At 43.3% G+C, this 17,826-nt stretch overlaps 1 protein-coding gene across 3 annotated transcripts in view; it reads left to right on the forward strand.

Moving 5' to 3' along the window:
- The window catches only part of SQOR (sulfide quinone oxidoreductase), a 63,095-nt gene that overhangs the window by 11,705 nt on the left and 33,564 nt on the right, over positions 1-17,826 (forward strand). Inside the window, exon 1 of one of the 3 annotated variants that reach the window (XM_090270560.1) lies at positions 4,919-5,160. The exons of 1 other annotated variant lie outside the window; for it this stretch is intronic. The gene's annotated coding sequence lies outside the window, so the exon portion shown is untranslated. Of the gene's footprint in view, positions 1-4,918; positions 5,161-5,202; positions 5,273-17,826 lie in introns of those variants that run through there. One more of the 3 variants, XM_090270561.1, reaches the window with a different exon arrangement.

A 17,826-nucleotide genomic window follows, 5' to 3' on the forward strand; every position in this document is an offset into this window, starting at 1 on the left:
TTGGGGCCTCTCCCGCTTTTTGCTTCATCTGTTGGGAGTATTGCTCCTGCTCTCAGGTTCAATGTTATGACCAAGGGGAACTTTGCAGTGCAGTACATCTGCTTATACTGTAAGTAGTTAGCTTTTCCACATCTTAACCCCCATCTTTGAGAAACTAGATCTAATATTTATATACCAGGCCCAGTGTTCATACTAGTCCATTTGTCTGGCAGCCCTGTTGAACTTCTTTCTTTTCAGTATCTAGTATAACAGCTGCTTGAACATTAGATAACAATAATAGCTATAATACTATAGTCACTTTAGTAATTACCACTTATTACCTACCATATACTGAGTACTTCTTTAATGCCAGGTATGGTATTGATACCAATCACTTTAAATGTGTTAACTTATTTAATTTTCAAAGGATTTTGTGAGGTACATACTTATAAAAATATCCATTTTAATGATGCAGTAAAATACTTTCTCTTTGAGAGTGTGGTGTACAACACAAAGATAACCTTTGGTCTTCATAGTCTCACATACTCTGAGGTACTCATGGCCCAAAAGGCATAGTGTTTATTCTTCCAACACATTCTTGAGGGAGGGGGACAGATTTTATCTCATTCATAGATGAGGACATTTAGGCAAAAAGAATTTCCCAAAACCGAGTTTGAGACTTAAGTTTCTGAAACAGACGATTCCAGAATGCAGTATTTTTTCTGCAGTCTAGGGGACCCCTCTGGAGGGAGAGTCTGAGCCTTCCTGAGCCACAGCCTTGCCCTTCAGCATTCTAATTTATACATACTTAGCAGAACTCTTGGTTGCTCTAGGACTGAGAGTTTTCACTACTATGCCACCTTGCTTATGTATGTAGAAAACAACATATATATAACAAGTTCTTATATTTACGCAACCTAAAGTAAACATAGACTTTTTGTTTTGGCTGCATAGTATTCAACCCTTCTTCCCATTTTGGGGGAATACCCATAATAAGCATCCTGGGGGAAGTCAGAGGGGCCAAGTATGCTCTCTCCCTGTTCTGACGGCTATGATGCTGGCCTTTGCCATAGATTTGGTCAATGGGCACTCCCATCTGGATTCTCACTCCCTTTCTACTTGTGTCCCTCCTTCTAGAGTCATTTTTGGAGGCTATGGGAGTATTTTGCAGGTGGCCAGGCTTCCTGCTAAAAGATGGTCTGGTGATTTCTGCTTTTCAATTCTGCAAAGCTGTCCTGATTTCTTTCCACTTTTCCTGCCATCATTACCTCATCATTTTGATGGTTCTGTGAACCCCTGAGAGTCTTTAATCTCTCTTTTCTGTGTAGGTTGTTCAGAGCCGGTTTCTTGCTTGCAACCAAGAATCCTTATTGAGATAGAGCCTTTGTAGTTTGTGAAGCACCTGATGTCAATTTTTGTTATTATTTGATTTGTAGGATGGCTGTGAGGAAAACAGCACATTTGGGAGGTGTTGGGATTGCCTTTAAAAAACCTGGCATAAGGGGGGACCAAGATGGCCACGGAGTAGGAACAGTGTTCTCAGCTCGCTCCTGTTAAGGAGACAATCCAGGAGGAACAAACTCGGGGAGGAATGACTGAAACACAACAAGGACACCAGCCTGTTAAACCAAGCACGCCGTTGACCGGAGACAGCCAACTGACCTGGAGTCTGCACGATCCTTCCCCATGTGGGAAGGCCACCCTCCCCTCCACACCCCCACTCTTATTAGGGTTTTCTGGACCCAAGGGTAGGTAGGACGACGACCATGTCCAGCTTGAAGCAGCTAGAGGAGCTTGAGATCTTCGCCCATTGTCCTTTACAAGATTACAAAGGGTCCTAATATTTGAGAGGGGGGGGGATAGTTAATTTTTACGAACCAGGGGTATGGACTTGGGGGGGATTGCTGGGGGAGGGGGGGTGCTGGGTGGAGGGGAACAAGGGGGAGAAAATTGGAACTGTTGTAACAATATAATCAATAAAAAACATTAAAAAAAAAAAAACCTGGCATAATATATGATCATTTATACTCTGGCTGCTCCCCCCCTTCCCCCGCAGCGTGGTTTTGAGACCTCTAGGTGGTGTGGCAGGAGGAACACTGCTGCTTGGTCCCTATAGTAGGGACATAGAAGGAACTCATCCCCAGCTCCCCACAAGTTGCAATACAGCTCCTTAGAAGCTGGTGTCACCTTAGCTGGGTTGTTCTCTGAGCTAGGGAGGGTTTGCTGGGGCCAGGGAGTGACAGCTGCTTCTCTCTACCTCCTTATTCACCCAGGGAGGACTTTGCTACAGGAAAGGGATGAGGATGGGGCTTGCTGATTCACAAAACAGGGTACTATTTAAACTGTGCTTTTCCTCCCGGGCCTGCCCTTCCTGTTTTCAGAGGGTCCCTTTCTCTGTTTCACTCTCTATTCCTGCCCAATTTGTGCTGCCAGTCCTTCCTGCTCACTAGCCTGTGCATCTTCCCAAAGCCCTGCTGGTTTGCTTTTCATTCTCTAGGATGTTGTTGAATTGGGATGTTTGTCCCACTTAGTGCCAGCTCCTCCAATCACTTTCTCTTCCCCTTTCCTTAATGATGCTTTTTTTAGTTTCCCATCTTCCCAAGCACAGTTTTGCAACTTGCAAGCCCCACAGGGGTAGGAACTGAGTCTGATTTTTGTTAACAGTATATGACCAGGCAGCAGGCACAGGGCTTGCTTGACATACAGCAGGTGAGGACTCAGGGAATATCCATCAGATGAAAGAAGGTTGCATGAGTGAGTGAGTAAATGCTCAGCCCCCTCTTGGCTGTCTGATGTAGCAGTCCCTGCTTTTCTGAGGAGGAGGAGGGGTCTTAGGTAAGGTAATAGAATGAATGCACATAGAAGCCCCCAGCATGTGAGATCTGCTCAGGACACATTTCTTATCTGACTCAGATTCCATACCCACTAACCTCAAACCATCCAGCAAGCAGCCTGTATCCTGTGATTCTTTCCTGCCTGAAGTCCTCCCATGTAAACCAGGACTTCTTAACTGGGATGGGGAGGGTTGTGGGACTGGGACATGGGGTGCGGCCTTTTTGTCTGTCAGGATGATTGGAACGTAATCTATTGGCATTTAGAGGGTGGGAGTCAGAGATGACAGCATTGTGTCCTGTGCAGACAGTGCTACACAGCAATCATCATGAGTCCTGTGTGATTCCTGGTGCCCTTACCTCTTACCACAACATTCAAGTATGAAAAAAAGATTTTTTGTGTGTAAAATAAATTGGATCCTAGCTGAGATAATTTAAATATGCAATTTTGCATAGGGTGAAATTTCTAGGAGTTCATCTATTAGAAAAACTAAAAGAAGATTATACTTATTTTGTTCAGAGCCTTTTTTCCTACTATAATTTCATATATTTTTGCTATTTTTTAATTTTTTAAATTAAATTTATTGAGGTGACATTGGTTAATAAAATTATATAGGTTTCAAGTGTGCAATTCTATAATACATCATCTGTATATTGCATTGTGCATTTACCACTGCAAGTCAAGTCTCTTTCCATCACCATATATTTGACCCCATCTTTACTAACCCCCACACCTTTGCCCTCCAGTAACTATCATACTGTTGTCTGTGTCTGAATTTTTCTTTGTTTTGTTCATTCATTTGTTGCTTCCACTTTTATATCCCACATAGTGAAATCATATGGTTCTTTACTTTTTCTGACTTAATTTCATGTAGCATGATATTCTCAAGATCCATCCATGATGTCCTAAATGGCAATATTTCATCCTTTCTTATGGCCAAGTAGTGTCCCACTGTATATATATATACACATCTTTATCCAACCAGCTGTTGAAAGGCACTTTGTTGTTTCCATGTCTTGGTCACTGTAAATAATGCTGCAATGAACACAGAGGTGCATATGTCTGTGAATAAATGCTTCCAAAATTTTGGGGTAATACTCAGAAGAGGGGTTCCTGGGTTATATGATAACTCTATTCTTAATTTTTTGAGGAACATCCATAGTGTTTCCTAAGGGCCAGCCCCAGTTTACATTCCAACTAGCAGTGATGAGGGTTCTTTTTTCTGTTCAGAGCTTCTTTACCGGAGTTGTTCCCCATTTCAGAAAATCATGTAACAGAAGCAATGCTGTAGGTGGAACTGAGTTGCAATAAAAGTCTACCATCTGCATTTGTAGCTATAGTGTTCATAGCGATTTTATCATAGATACAGTTAGTCCCTCTGATTGAAGATGGAAAATGTTTATTGTAAAAAAATTTTTTTAAAATTATTCAAAAGTCATAAAACAAAATAAATGTAAAGAACTTAATTATACTTTCAAGGTCTTTTTTTGGGGGAAACCTTGTAACACATCCAGAGTTGCAGTAAGGCTTCTGGGGCACCCTTTATTTATTATTATATAGAATAATATTAAAAGGGGCCGTTAGGTCTGATATTATGGAGAACCACTTACTTATACTTTGCACCCACCTGCCAAGAGTAGTCAGTTGAAAAAGTCCAGTCAAGAAGGTATGACGCAACACGATGTGGAGGGCAATGGCTGAAAGCCGCCTGACCCCGGCAGCAAGGCAAGTCATCGGCTTTGCAGAGCCTGGGTTGTCTAATCTACGAGTTCGGGAGGGAACAGCAGTCTTCCTGAGCACTCGTGGAAACCAGGTGAGAAGCACAGGACGCTCCGGAGGACCCGACACGTACCAGCAGGGCCTCTACCCACAGCCCCGCCTCCACCGTTGCTCCTCCCAGTTACGCAAAGCGGTTACTACAAGGCGGGAAGGACAGGTGGCCTCCTTTGCCCCCCTCCCCCCCCACTGCCGTGCCCCAGGGCGCCCAGCCGCTCTGCACTGCCGTGCCCCAGGGCGCCCAGCCGCTCTGCAGGGTGTGCCAGGAGTAGGGCGGGCCTGCCCCGCTGGCAGCCCCCGGTGCCGGCTGGACCCGCGTTTCTGCTCTGCCCTCTGTGCGCTCACAAAGCTTGGGTGTAGTCTGCCCTTGGCCTTGGTGCCCGGGCTGCGGCGCCGGGCGGGGCGGCGGCGGGTTCTTTCCGGGCCTTTCCTGGGGGAAACCTCGTTCTCCCCGCCTCCAGCCTCCGCCCCGGGGGCGGGCAGGCGGCGCCCCAGCCGAGGCCCAGAGCCCGGGCTGGGAGCCTCAGCTTTCGCTGCGCCAACGCTGTGGCCGGAGGCTCTGCTCGCCGCTGGGTAAGAGGCGTCCGGCAGTTGATCTCTGGCCCTCGGCCCGGAGCGGGGGACCCGGCGGGGACGGAAAGCACCCCTGAGGCTGGCCGTAGGCCCACGTCTGCTCTCGCAGCTGGTACTAAGCGGACTCGTGCCGCGCGTTCCGTCCCGCTTCACACTTTTCTTCCCCACGCAGTACCCGCAGCTCTTTGCTTCTACGCCTGCTTCCTCCTGGGAGTTTCGGGCCTTGGAGGGCACGGAGGGACTGAGCCACTAGGGGCGGATAAAAACTGTAGAATCCCGTCTTGGTGTGTGGGAACTTCTGGCTCCTTCCGCTTCTTGACTGTGTCACTCAGCACCTTCCCGGGCGCGGTGGGTGCTCAGCCTCCAGGTCGACAGAGGTTGACGCTAGCCTGCCTGCCACAGTGGGGACACATTTATCCGCCGGCACAGTGCGTGGGACAGATGGGCACTTCCTGAGTTAGCTGCACCTGCGACAGGCAGAGGATGGCATTTAGGGCACGTACTGAATTGAATATACATAAAGGGGAGAAAGAAAGGGTCCTCTGGTGGAACTGTGGCTTCTTTTCTTTCATGTTTATGTCTCTTTTTAATTATAAAAACCCCAACCTAGCTTCTTGCTCAAAGACACAGAGAACAGAGCCCTGGATTTGTATGGGCTGTCGATTGCTATAATGTAGGGTCCTGACCCATTTTTGTGCCATGTACCCCTTTGGCAGTTATGGGAAGACTAAGAACCCATTCTCAGTACAGTGCTTTTAAAGGTATAACCTAAAGGCACAGTATTGTAAAGGAAACCAATTCCAAAACACTTAAATATTAAAAGAACTTATTATGTAGAAATATATATGCCTTTAAAAGTAATTCATTAAATAAGATCTAGCAGTGGCTGTAATAGCTACCATAATTTTGAAGTAGTAATGAGCATAAACAACATTTCAAGATTATAGGCCATACCTGTAATATAAGAAAATACTTGTGATTTCTGTTGAAAACAGTTATAGGTACTGTACTGCTAATAATTGCTGTGGGTTTTTTTTCCCCTATATATAATTGAAGGAAGTGTTAAATCTTAGAGAGTGAACAATAATGATAAAAGTTTAAAAAAAAATTTTTTTTCCACTCAAGTTCATTGACCCCAAGTTAAGATTCCTGATAGTGGAAAGGGCACTGGGAATCTGGTGACATGGGTTCTGGTCTCGACACTTCCACTGACTAGCAGTGTAACTTCGGCTTTTGAACTTCTTTGTGCCTTTACTTCTTCATTGTACAGTGGCGATAATCATGCTTTACTATGTATTTAAGGTGCCCAGCACTGCACATGGCACAGAGGGGTGACCTGAGTACCATTTATTAGAACTTGTTTGTCTCCCTCACTGGACTACAAGCTCATGGCCATCACCATTGTATCTCTAATCCTGGCACATGGAAGGCACTCAGTAAATATTTTTTTGGATGAATAAGTGGATTGGAGAGGGTTGCTTGTGACTACTCCTAGAAAACAAAAATTCATTAAGGGGAGAGTTGGTGGTTTGAGAAGCAACTGTTTAAAATTTGGGCTTAAAAAACTTTTTAAAATTGATTTTTAAAGAGAGGAGAAGGTGGGGGAGAGAAGTTTATTGTTCCACTTATTTATGTATTTATTTGTTGATTCTTGTATGTGCCCTGACGGGAAGGGCTTTAAAAAATAACTGGCTGGACAAATATGTAAGCAACAGGTCTGGAGTTGGTGTGCTTGAAACGACCACCAGGGCTCATGGGTCTGTGTGTGAGAGTCTGTGGCTAGTGTCCTCCCAGAGGAAATGAAAATGAGGATTCCTTTGCAGAACAGTTTCTCCTCCACTTGGCTCGTGTCTAGGCTTGTTAATCCAAGATGTTGTAACACAGGAAATGTCTTATAGGGAATGGAGACAGACACATGATGAAGTATTTCTGGTCAGAGATGCACATTTCTCTCTCCTCTTTTCTTTTCACCTTTCCCTGCCCTACCATCTACTGCATAACTCCTTTTTGACCCTGAAGATTTGGTAGATAGGAGAGTTGGAGGTAAATTTCTAGAAGCTACCCTGAGTAGGCCTGAAGCCAATTAGTTGCTTTTAAATTCCCTGTCTTAGAAGTCTATGTAAGCCAACAAATGCTGATGGTAATAAGAACAAGGAAAGTAGGTCCAGACATCCATTCCTGTGATTTACACTGTAAAAGTATGACATTGGGGCAGGAAGGTAGTGAGAGAACTTGTAAAGAACAGGAAATTTAGAACACACTGGGGCTATCTATGCCTATAACCTTGGGAAAGGCAAATACTGGTGTTATGGACTAAATAGTATCCCCTTGAAGTTCATGTGTTGAAGCCGTAACCCCTAGTACCTTAGAATGTGACTGTTTGGAGATAGGACCTAAACAGGTAATTAATGTTAAATGAGACCATAAGGGTAGGGCCCTAATCCAATATGACTGGTGGCTTTATAAGAACAGGAAGAGACACTGGGCCTGGTTATAAACCCTTGTCTTTCTTCGCTGCAATGATTCACAGCTCTGATCAATCTGCGATGTTAGTAGAACAAGTATTCCCATTTGAGTACCTGCTTGTGACCTCTATTTCCCTTTTCTGCTCATTTAGAGGATCACAGAGATTCAGAAAAGAAGGGATCTTTGAAGCCATCCCGTCCAATCCTTTATCCATTGATGAAGAAAGCATGCTTAGAATGGTTAAGGACAAGCCCTACCTGGCACTACCTGGGATGTAAACTTGAGTCTCCTGACTCCTGACACACCCTCAGACAAAACTTAGCCAGGATGGGGCACTGTGCCATTTGGTTAGACATAGGGAAGACATGAGCTTAGGGAACCTGGCACACCTGTTACTGAGCCTACCCCTCATCTTTCCTAAAGAATTCAGTTTGGTCTCTTTTCAATCATTTTTGAACAACAGATGTATAATTTGTAATTAAAGAGTCTCTTCTCATTGTGTTAAGACCTCACACACTGATTTTCAGGAAATCCTATGGCTGACCAGTGCCTGTTTATAATGAAACCCCATCCTTTAGAGTCTTCTTGTATGTGAAACTGAATGGAGATCCCAGCACTCCTGAGGCCGATGAGCAATTTTATTGTGACCATTGAACAGATTTAGGAGACAAGACCTAAGCTGATCCCTGCTATGTGATTGGGGGGAGTAAATTAATTTCACATCAAGCCTCCCTTGAAAAGAAACCTTCAATATACTTGACTAGAAGCCAACTGTGAATGATGGATTTGAAGGGGAATCAAACTGTGATGATCTACATACTAGAGCATGAGTGTTCAAGCTCCCACTGGCTACAAGCGGAAAAACAAGGCATATAATTCAGTCAAAACCTTTAACTTTCAATTGAAATAATCCAATTGGCTTATTTTTTTTCTGCTTTTGGAGCCACAATTAAGAATTTTCCTTCGGTAAATATAATTTCTATTTTCTGCTTAGCAAATGTATGGCTTAGTGAAATTGTCAGTGCCTCCCCATTATAAGGCTTTCTGATTGTAAAATGCGTGTAGGCTCGGAACACTTGGAGGATGTTTCTCAGCAGCAAAGAAAGCCAACTGCTTTATCGCCAAGCCCTCATCAGTAACCCTTAATCAGTGACTCTTTAAAGAAAATTCCTACAATTTGTCTTCAGGGAGCTAAAAAAGCCCAGTGTGGCTCTAAACCCTGAATCACCAGGGAGCTGTGTATGATTGTTTCTGTTTGCTGGACGATTTGCTCCTGGTCCACTACTAAAGCCTTGCTTCACAGCTTAATATTTAAACAACTAATAATACTTTTTTATTTTATTGATTTCGGAGAGAGGGCGGGAGGGAGGGAGGGAGAAGAGGAGGATGAGGAGGAGAGAGAGAGAAACGTCAATTTGTTGTTCCAGTTATGCATTCATTTGTTGTTTCTTATATGTGCCCTGACTAGGGATCAAACCCGCAACCTTGGTATTTCGGGATGACACTCTAATCAACTGAGTTACCTAGCCAGGGCCAATATTTAATAACATTTAAACAGCTTCAAAGGTAAAGTTTCAACTTGGCCCTGCGGGACTAAATGAAGATTGATCCATATTTATTTGTTAACAAAATCGCAATCCAGTTCCTGAACACGCAGGCCATGACAGCGCGGCTATTACTTAAGAGGAGGTGTGCCAAGCGGAAGGGTGCAGTCTGCATCATCCCTTTGTGGGCCACTCACTCGATTTCCATTTCCTTCTCTCACCCTACCTTGGACCTTTACTGCACTTTGAGCAATCCAGTGCTGTTGTTGCTTACACCCTCTCTTCATTATCTCCACCGAAACACGATCACAGTTCACATGTTTCCTTCTTCATCCCCTATGGCTAATTTCTCAGGGAAATTCCTTCAACCTGTGTTTTGCATCCACACCTTCATCTGTGTTCTTATTGTCTAACCTAAGCCCTCACTGGTGACTGGATTTCTGAAATAGCCACTTACAGACCTTCATATTCCTCCTGGTCTTTCCTGTTACAGAATAGACAAGCTCTACTTACTCTTCACCATCCCCCTGCAGTGTCCAGCACAATGCCTGGCACAGAGTAAACACTCAAAAATGCTGAACTCAACTAATTGCTCCAATTCATCCTCTCAACTTTCCTCAAGGTGTCTTCGAAGACATCTGTTTTGTTAAGAACTTCCAAGGACTCTCACTGCCTATTGGCAGGGACCACAAGCTCAGAAAGGATGCCAGGGCCCAGCAGGTGACATAAATAAGCAACATAGGCCAAGTGGAGCTCGGGGGAATGGGATCCTCATGCAGGATGCAGATAGGCAACGACTACTTGGTTCTGGCCAAGTGTGGCATGTGACAGTGTGGGCCCATCGTTGTCAGACAGGCCAAACATCGGGAGATTTTTTTTGTGAGATACCCCAAATTTTTAATGTGGGCACTAATTCAAAATATGAGAGCTCTGTGAGCCGAACAAAACTCAGCTGTGGTCTGCATTTGGCCTGCAGGTGGCTACTTTGTGACCCCTGGCTGGGATTATGATTGTCTAGGATTAAGACCCCAAACCAAAACTGTGTTTACATATGCCTTCCCAATCCTGTTTCTCCCTCTTCCCACCAGACATCTACCTTAGGCTGCCTTCCTCCTTGACCACAGTTACACAGTTATGTGATACTCATTCTAGGTGATTCTACGTCTCGAACCTCAAACCTAACCGTCCTAAACTAATCCAGACAGGCCCTTGCCTTCACTGTCCTGTTTCTGCCTACATAATTCCCCTTTCTTCAGCTGCCTCGATGCCACCTTTGACTTTTTTCCCTCCCAAGAGCCCTTTCTACCTCTCATCCAGGCATTCTCTTTTTCCTACCTCTGTCTTACCTGGATCTTTATTTGTATTTCTAATGCCAACACCTAAGCAGGCCCTTATCACTCATACCTGGGTCTCTGCACCAGTCTTCTCACTTCCGGAACTGGTTTTGTCTCTCTTCCAATTTAATTTGCTTCCTCACACTAGATTCATTTTCTCAAAGCTGCCCCTCTGTTCTATCACTTCTCAAAACTTCGATATTTCATTATGAAGCTGCAGTTCCAGAGTGTGACCCTTTATAACTGGGCTGTGACATTTCTTTCTTGTTTACACCTCACAACATTAGCCAAGTCCGGTTGGACTCGCATTGCCCAGACATACTCTGGCCTTCCCACCTTATCAGCAAAGACTTCTGGGAAACAGTTGGCACACTCAAACATGTCATTAAGAAAGGTTTAACAAAATAACTCTTTACAAAGGTGTGGACAAAGTAATGGGAACCAAGAGTGGTGAAGCAATTGTATTGCTTTGGGACCTGAAGAAGCAAGTGGAGTGAGTGATTACTAGAGGCTCAGGAGGGAGGGGTTTGAGGAATAAATATCCAAACCTTACTCTTTTTCCATCCTCTAATCTGGTTGAACCCAACTGGAAGCCAGAGGACAAGGCAGGCCAGGTGATACCTGGCCTCCAGGTCAGCTCTCAGGGCTCAGAGGGCAGAGAGGGCTGGAGAGAGATCTGAAGGGCAGTTACTAGCTCTTTGGTTCATTTACTTAATGCTATTCCCTCCTCTCGACAGTGTTTTCGCTGTCAAAAAGCTGCTAGTCTTTTACCTCCTGCTCAGATTCTATCTGTTCCATGAAGCTTTCATTGATTATTCCTTCTCTTTCCAAAACACCTAAGGTGTTTAGCTCATGTTGATTACATTGCACTTTGCTTCTGCTAGTTAAATCTAAACTGCAATATCAACCCAAGTTGTTGGAAGGCAAACCCAACTGTCCTTCCACTAATCCAGAGATGGTATAGGTGTTGGAAAATAATGGCACCCCATTTTTTGCAACTGTTCCTGAGAAAGTGGCCAGAGACATTAGTGCTACACTCTTGGCAGATGGCAGAGGTTTTCTGTCTAGACCAACCCAGGGGATGACAAGAAAGGCCCAGATACTTAACGTGTCAGTGGGGAACCAGTGTCTAAAACCACCAAGAGGTTTCAAACTCTGTGGGAAAATCAGTGCATTAAAATGCCAACAAGTAACTGAGTGACCGCAAAAAAGTTGTAAGAAGGGGAAGATAGGTAACAAGACTTGTAGAATCAACCTGGGCTGGAGGAACTGGAGAAGCTGGGACTTGGGCAGGACTTTGGGCCGTAGCTAAGATGGGAAACAAGAAAGGGCATTTAAGGAGGGTCTAAAAGTGGGGGGATGAGGGGTGAACATTTATTCCATTGCACTAGAAGTAAGCTCTGCCAGAACAAGGACTTGATGTGACATGTTCACTGTTTGTTTTTTTCCCGATTACCTAGCACAGCACCTGACACAGTGAAGCATCTCCATAATAGTTTTAGTTGGATTGGGCTGCTATAACAAATACCACTGACTGCGTGGCTCATAAAAAACAGACGTTTACTTCTCACAGTTCTGGAGGCTGGGAAGTCCAAGGTTAAGGTGCCAGCATGCTTGGTAGGGCCTTCTTTCCCGGTTATATAGCTGATGCCTTTCCCCTGTGTCTTCATGTAGTAGAAGGGCCTCAGGATCTCTCTGGGCCCTCTTTACATGGCACTCATCTGTTCACAAGGGCTCCATCCTCACGACCTAATTACCACCCAAAGGCCCCACCTATTAATCCATCACCTTTGGGGGTTAGGATGTCAACATGTGACTTTTAGACCATGGAATGAATTAATGGATTTACTCAATATCTTTACATGTCAGATGTGTACACATTAATGGAAGTAGAACTTAATTTATTTAAATGACTGTATTGAGTGTGGAGGAAAACAAAGCACTAGGACACATCTCCACCCAAACTAGAAAGAGACAGATGTGCACACATCTAACAACCCTTAACATTCTAATATTTACTGAGCCAAAATTAAAAAAAAATTTTCTGCAAAATACTTTTTTATTGTATTTTTTCCATTATCATTTAGTCCCCTTATAACCTCCCTTCCCCCTGCAATCACCACACTTGTCCATGTCCATGAGCCCTTTTTCCTTTTTGCTCAGTCCTCCACCCTTAACCTCATCAGCCATCTTAGCTATCATTCTGCTCTCTGTCTGTGAGTGTCTCTATTTTGCTTGTTGGTTGAGTTTGTTCCACATATGAGTGAAATCATGTGGTATTTGTCTTTCTCTTACTGGCTTATTTTACTTAGCATAATACCCTCTATGTCCATCTGTGCTGTCACAAATGGTAAAATTTTCTTCTTTATTTTTTTATGGCTGAGTAGTAGCCTATTGTGTAAATGTCCCATAGTTGTTTTATTCACTCATCTACTGGTGGACACTTGAACTGCTTCCAGATCTTGGGGATTATAAATAATGCTGCAATGAACATAGGGGTGCTTATGTTCTTTCAAATTAGTGTTTTGGGTTCCTTTGGATATATTCCCAGAGGTGGGATCACTGGGTCAAAAGGCAGATCCATTTTTAATATTTTGAGGTATCTCCATACTGCTTTCCACAGTGGCTGCACCAGTCTACTTTCCCACCAGCAGTATAAAAGGGTTCCCCTCTCTCCACATCCTCACCAGCACTTGTTTGACTTATTGTTGATAGCCATTCTGACTGGTGTGAGGTGATATCTCATTGTGGTTTTAATTTGTATTTCTCTGATGACTAGTGAGGTTGAGCATCTTTTCCTATGTCTATTGGCCACCTGTATGTCCCCTTTGGAGAAGTGTCTATTGAGGTCCTTTGACCATTTTTTAGTTGGATTGTTGGTGTTGAATTTTGTAAGTTCTTTATAGATTTTGGATATTAACCCCTTATCAGGTATATCAATGAATATGTTCTCCCATTCTGTGGGTTGTCTTTTTATTTTGTTGATGTTTCCTTTGATGTGCAAACCTTTTTAGTTTGATGTAGTACCATTCATTTATTTTTTCTTTTGTTTCCCTTGCTGGGGAGATATATTCAATAAAATATTGCTACAAGCAATGTCTGAGATTTTACTGCCTGTTTTCAGGTCTAACACTTAAGTCTTTAATCCATTATGAATTTTGACATTCTAATATTTAAATTAGACTTTCTAACATTAAAAAAACAAAAAACAAACTTTCCCCTGAAATTTGGCTTACCTTATTCTTGACCTACATTATTCATAGCTGAGAAGCTCCGCTATTCTTCCCTTAGCACCTAAAGCTAATAGGCTGGGCATGGGACCAGGGTTGGGGTGGGGAAATTTCTGTACATCAGCGTGAATCCTTGTATGTAGTAGGTGCTCAGTGAATGCATATGGAGTCATTTTTAAATACAGCAGAATTGTGACCATGTAGGTTTCATGTAACTCTATTCTTTCTGTAACGATATCCTTATACATTTAGCATAGCTGAATGTCTGAGATTTTGCTGACTATGTTTTCTTCTATGACTTCTATGGTTTCAGGTCTTACACTTCGCTAAATGTAATTTAATTTGTGTAGGGAATAAATCTGTAAATAAAAATATAGTTTAGATTATGTTTCCTGGTTTTTGGTTTTGCAAACTTAGCCACTCTATCATTGAGACAAGTTAGGATAGGTATAAACCTGAATTTGCACGTATATTTCTATCTTGTAGAAGATTCACCTTTCTGAGCACTTCTGGCTGGTGACACTTCCCTTTTATCAAGGTTAAAGGATAAAGAGATGTGAAAACTTTCCTCAGTGGAGAAGCTATCTGAAGTTTCAATATAGCAGGTGATAGAGTGGGACAAAGGAAAGTTAGGTGCTGTATTCTTTCAGAGTAATTATTTCATTAAAAATTCACACTGTTGCTGTATTTAGTTGCAAGATTTTGGCCCACTCACCCACATTATTTTAGCATTCTACAGTAATATGTAATTAAATTACTTTTAAAATGCCACCTGACAGTTTAATGGATATATAAGGAGAAGAGCAGGGCAAAAATGTGTTAAACATGTAAGATATTCCAACTGGACAGTCAGTGAATGCATATGAAGGTAGGTTATGACAATGTCCTGGGGTGTGTTTTAATCAGGTGTGGTGAGGACCACACACTGGGAGACGGCTGCCGTGAAGGAAGGTGTTTTTCCTCCCAGTTACCTAGGAACGGGAGGCATGGTGCATCGTGTAGGGCTGCATGGAGAAGCACCCAGGTTGGTCAGAAGGCAGACAATTTGAGGGGAAAGCATAGACCAAAACCTATATGTGGTTTTGTGAGGCAGGGGGAAGAGGCTGACCAGGTTTGGGATTGGCCAATATGAGGAATTTTCATGGGCTCTGGGATGTAAAGGCTGCCGGCATGGTCTGCTGTCCAGCCCTGGGATAAGGAGGGCAGCGGAATGCTGCCTCTTGGAGTAGAACGCCAGATGGAGGAGGTGGCTCGTGTATGGGCTCTGGGTCTATTAGCAAACTGTGCTCCTAGCAAGTGGTTTACTGTCTTTAGGATTTAGCTAGTCCTGGGAGGGGCAGGTTTTTTCTAACTTCTAGTTTTTAAAAACTTATTTTAAAAAAATTAAATTTATTGGGGTGATGTTGGTTAGTAAAATTATATAGGTTTCAAGTGTGTAGTTCTATAATACCGCATTTTGTGTTTACCACCAAAGTCAAATTTCCTTCCATCACCATATATTTGACCCTCTTTACCCTTTACCACTCCCTGCCCCTCTGGTAACTACCACACTGTTGTCTGTGTCTGTGAGTTTTTCTTTGTTTGTTCATTGGTTCCTCTCAGTTTTATATCCTATGTATGAGTGAAATCATATGGTTCTTGACTTTTTCTGACTTATTTTGCTTAGATTGATGTCCTCAAGATACATCCATGTTGTCCCAGATGGCAGTATTTCATCTTTTCTTATGGCTGAGTAGTATTCCACTATATCTGATTTATCTAATCCTCCATTGAAGGACACTTTGGTTGATTCCATTTCTTGGTCACTGTGAATCATGCTGCAATGAACATAGGGATGCATGTATCTTTGTGAATAAATCTTTTTAAGATTTTCAGGTAGCTACCTAGAAGATGGGTTTCTAAATCATATGGTAACTCTATTGTTAATTTTTTTGAGGAAAATCCATACTGTTTTTCATAGTGACTGTAGCAGTTACATTCCCACCAGCAGTGAATGAGGGTTCCTTTTTCTCCACGACCTCTTCAATACTTGTTATTACTTTTCTTGCTGGTAATAGCCATTTTAACAGGTGTGAGGTGATATCTCATTGTGGTTTTGATTTGCATGGGAGGGCAGTTTTGTTAGAACTAACGAAACCCCAAAATGTCAGTCATAGAACATAGAAAATTCAAAAACTAAAGAACTATTGTCTAATGCAGTGCCACGAATATGACTGAATTCTTTACTTGCATGTACTTCAGACTCAGATGTGATCATGTTAAGGAACCATAGCATTTCTTTAAAAATTTTAATTTTTTAAAATATGTTTTATTGATTATGCTGTTACAGTTGTCCCAATTTCTTTTCCCTTTGTTCCCCTCCAACCAGTGAACCCCTCCCTCCAGTTGTCCCCCACTTAGTCCATGCCCATTGGTTGTGCATATAGTTCTTCTCAGCGTCTTCCTGTCTACTCCACTCCCTCCTACTATGCTTCTTAATTCCTGTACCATCTCCCTCCCTTTCCCCTCTTCCCCCTCCCTGCTGACCTCCTCCCAATATATTCCCCATACCTATAATTCTTTTTCCACTCTTGTTGCCTACTTAGTTTTTCTTTGTTTTGATTCCCTAGCTTCTGTTGTTGGTGTGATACAGTTTTCATTTTAATGTTCATAGTTTTGATTCTCCTTCTTTTAAACAAGTCCCTTTAACATCTCATATAACAGTGGTTTGGATCTGATGAACTCATTCAGTTTTACTTTGTCCTGGGAGCACTTTCTCTGCCCTTCTATTCTGAATGACAGCTTGGCTGGATAGAGTAATCATGGCTTTAGGTTTTTTTTTTTTTTTTTCATTACTTTAAATGTTTCTTGCCAGTCCCTTGCCTGCAGAGTCTCCTTTGAGAAATCAGCCGATAGTCTTGTTGGGACCCCTTTGTATATAATTCTCTTCTTCTCTCTTGCTGCTTTTAAGATTCTCTTTATCCTTAATTTTTGACATTTTGATTATAATGTGTCTTGGTGTGGTCCTCCCTGGGTCCAGTTTTTTTGGAACTCTCTGTGCTTCCTGGACCCGTAAGTCTATTTCCTTCCCCAAGTTAGGAAAGTTCTGCTTCATTATTTTTTCACAGAATTTTTCAGTTTCTAGTTCTTCTTCAACTTCTGGCAACCCTATGATTTGGATGTTGGCCTGTTTATAGCTGTCCCATAGGTTCTGAGCCTCTCCTCATTTTCCTCACTTTTTGTTTCCTCTTTCTGCACTGGGTGACTGTTTGTTCCTTCCCTATGTTCTGATTTGTTGATTTGATCCCTGGTTTTCCTTCACTCACCACTTGTTCTGTATGTGTTTTTATTCATTTCAGCAGGACTAGCCTTCATTCCTTCCCTGTCTTGTTTAAGACCCGCTGTTAGGTCTGTAAGCTTTCTTATAACTATAGCTCTGAACTGAGCCTCAGAAAGATTATCTATTCGCTGGTCCGCTTGATCATATATTTGCTGTCTGGGTCAGCTGTGTGATTGGGATCTCTGTCATGATCCTTGCCATCCTGACAGTTTTTGTTTACCTTTGCCTCCTGTGCTATAGGGGCTGGAGCCCCATGCACTCGTCATTACCAGGGCAACCTTTCTCACCACCCTGTAGCATTTTCTGTAGGGTTGGGGGTCCAAGATGAATTCCTGCCATTCACTCTCTGCTGAGAAACTAGGAGCCTCCTCCTCCGTCCCCACCCCCACTGGCCCTCACAGTCCGAGGCAATGGGGGTCTGCCTTCCCGGTGTGGGAATCGCGAGCTGACGGGTCTGGTCTGCAGCTGGTGGTGCTCCCCATGCACTTCTCGCCTCCCCTTAAATATGGGTGTCTGTACTTACTGCCGTCCCGTGGCTGTTGCTGCAGCTGCCTCTGCCAGCACAGCTTGACCTCTCTGCCCCAGCTGCGTCCCTCCTACCTGTCCGGATGAACATCACTTGTTTATAACTTCATACATTGGACTTCCATGTAGCTTTATTTTCTGGAACTTCTGGTTATTTCTGGTTTTGTGGTAGTTGTAGGTCTTCTTAGTTGTGGAAGGAGACGGAGTGTGTCAGTCTAGGCCTCTATCTTGGCTGGAAGTCTGGAACC

The sequence above is a fragment of the Furipterus horrens genome, unplaced genomic scaffold (genome assembly GCF_987537825.1).
Source record: "Furipterus horrens unplaced genomic scaffold, mFurHor1.1.pri manual_scaffold_3, whole genome shotgun sequence".
NCBI classification, from domain to species: Eukaryota; Metazoa; Chordata; class Mammalia; order Chiroptera; family Furipteridae; genus Furipterus; species Furipterus horrens.